A 3,012-nucleotide genomic window follows, 5' to 3' on the forward strand; every position below is an offset into this window, starting at 1 on the left:
CTAAGGCGGGTTTAGTAACAGAGAAAAAAAAAAAAAGTCCAAAACAAGGTCTGTCAGTCGTCCCTAGGTTTTCCTTTCTGCTTGGTCGACCCGTACTTCATTCAGTTAGAAAGGTACTTTATTCCAACCACGTACTTTTGACCTGGCCTAAAAACATTTCACTACAGTCACCAGTTAAGAAGGCACCTTATCTTAACAATAGTCATCGACTGCCACAGTCTCCTGCGGATACTGTACTGCTCTGTTTCAGTTAGAGCTACTTTACTAACTGGGGTCTCCGCGACCTCTTGCCTGGTCTCTACAGAATGAAGATTTTTCTACTCACTCGTGTCGTTCTGGTGTTCTTCGTTCGAATTCCGTCGGCAGCACCAGCGAAGGATGATCTCCGTGTACTGGCCACGGGAAAAGTGGTCTTAGTCGAGGCAGCTATTTCTTACCTCGGCTGTGCGCACAGACTTGCAGTCCACGGCGATCACCCCTCCCTCGAGCTGAACCTGGAAATCCGCTCCGAAGGACCAAGTAAATGTCAGGGAATTTACCCTAAGACATGAAATTACATTAAATAAAGACACACCAGAAAGAGACGGTTAAAATGTATACTTGCGCAAGGAGAGTCGTGCACACTGTCTGTCAGCTCCCTGACCGACTCTGCTCAACAACTCTCCAAGTCACACTTTTATTGAAAATCATGTCACAGATAAGCATACTTGATGACATACATTTCACATGTTATCTTATAACTAACAATCGTCAACTGAACCACCCTCCCATTTCACATTTGATTACATATCCCAAAGATAGACAATTTAGTAGTTCCCCAAGGCCTTCAGTTTTAACATAAGATGGGACAAACCCAGAATTGTTGGCGCCCATAGTAGATTAGCTTAATCTGTCAGTTGACATGTCATTCATATCTGCTGCTGGTATCATGTCCTGTACTTCCTGAACCAAAACAGACCCAAAGCAATGTTGATTACACCATGATTAATATTTAAATGATTCACCCTTTAAATGATTAATACTTTAGTGAAAGAATTACATATATAAATGAGTAACACTTTAATGAGACTTTAATCAAAGAAATACATTTATATCACAGAATTCTCTAACAGAACACATCAGTGTTGTGTGTTTGTCAAAGAAAATGTAACATGGGATGAAGTTTTCTGCTTTCAAATCGTGCCGATGCATATGAGTCATTTATAAAGACAAGCTACATGTTTTGTTTTTTACACCCTTTTTTATTAATTTATTTGAACAAAAGAGTGTGTGCAAAGTGTCTGTTTGTTCAAGTATTAGTGATGGTAAATTTATACATTAAAATATTCTGGGATTAGTGTGGAGGGAGGCCAAGGTGGTACTGGTGTGTCCACTGCTGCTTTACCTGAATCAGAATGCCCGTCAAAGACTCAAACTTGGTTTCTAAATGGTTTTGTCAGTGGACTTTATAATATTACACTGTAAAACTATTTGTTACTGTTAAATCGGAGTCATCTTGGCCAAGTGTTAAAGGACAACCACTGTGAAACATCTGTCTACTGAAGACTGCAAAAATAAAGTCACTTAAAATATGGATCCTTACAGACGTCACCATGAATCTGTGATCAAAATCACTCATGTGTTCTCCAAATATGGAGTGGTGTTGTTGGACATAATTTGAAGTGATGTCACCAGAATAAATTGGAAATAATGATGTTGTTGCAATAGTGACGCAGTCACACACAGAAAAACAAAACAGCAGCTGAATCCACTGCACATTTATTATACGTATTGTATCAGATGAACATTACACTTTACAGTGAAACAAGACGAAGTGGCAGCAGACTCCAGTTTTTTTATTCACAGATCAAGTCAATGACAAAACTATAAACTGTCTACACAAAAAATATAAAATAACCTGCATGCAAATGTGTAAGATTTAATTTAATGTTTTGTTTTGTAATCACAGAGTCATTGTTTGATCAGTGTTTAGTTATTACAGTTTACATACATTAGAATCAGTTTGGTATTTACACAAAACAAAACTTATTCAGAATGTAGAACCTTATCATCAAATCAGAAGATAAAGTCCATGTCCAGGTGTTGGTTTGTGGCTGTGACATCATTGCTAACAACCAGGTTTACGTGTTACACAGACAGAGGGAGCGATATGTGAGCAACGACCATCATTCCAATTTTTTTCATTATCATAACCGATCAACGCACAGTCTTCATTTCCTTGATAATTGTTTGGTTGCCTGACATTCCACTTTGTAAACACCACTGGAGAACCATCAGTCCACATCCACACTCCTTCTTTGTGGATGTCATTGAGTCCAATCCAGGTTCGTCCCAGAGCTTGATCAAAATTCCGGATAAAACTCTTTCACAAAGTTGTGTTCTGCCAGACTGTGGATGGACACCAGGTGGGCACCTTGAGACAAACAGTAGACCTCTCTGCATCAGCCCATCTCCTACGTGTGGCCACATACTTGTAACAGCGACCGTTGAAGCTGAACCAGAACATGGGACAGTTCCCCCGAACCAGCTTCACTTCACTGAGCTCAGGTGGAGCAGCCAAACCCAGGGACACACCCAGAAGCAGCAGGAAGAAGATGGACGACTGCATGGTCTTCATCTCAAAGGCAGAATCATGATCCAAACTGTGAGAGGGGTTTTATAGGCCGTGTTTGCAGTCGACTTTGACCTCATTTATCAACTCATCAAAGGTTAGAAACACTTCATCAAACATTGATTTTTATGGTCTGACTTTTTATTATTATTTCAGTAAAATCATAAGGAAGTTAGTTGTTTTTGTGTATTTTACAATGTTGATATTTGCTGTATAATTGTCAGATTACAGAGGCCTGGTGGAGCAGCCAAAACATACACCAGGATCAGAGAATATATTTGACCTGAGTCTTTGTCTAAGGCAGTGTCCAACCACCCTGCAGAGGAAACTTATTTCTACTGTTTGTAACCTCCATCTTGTCCTTTTGATCTTTACCCAAACCTCATGATCGTAGGTGAGGG

At 39.7% G+C, this 3,012-nt stretch overlaps 1 pseudogene; it reads right to left on the reverse strand.

Annotated features, from left to right (window-relative positions):
• Window positions 1–317: 317 nt before the first annotated feature.
• LOC129409176 (lactose-binding lectin l-2-like) lies at window positions 318–2,614 on the reverse strand (annotated as a pseudogene).
• Between the last annotated feature and the right edge of the window lie 398 nt (window positions 2,615–3,012).

This window comes from Boleophthalmus pectinirostris, unplaced genomic scaffold (assembly GCF_026225935.1).
Source record: "Boleophthalmus pectinirostris isolate CB_2022bp ecotype Guang Dong unplaced genomic scaffold, ASM2622593v1 HiC_scaffold_19, whole genome shotgun sequence".
NCBI classification, from domain to species: domain Eukaryota; kingdom Metazoa; phylum Chordata; class Actinopteri; order Gobiiformes; family Gobiidae; genus Boleophthalmus; species Boleophthalmus pectinirostris.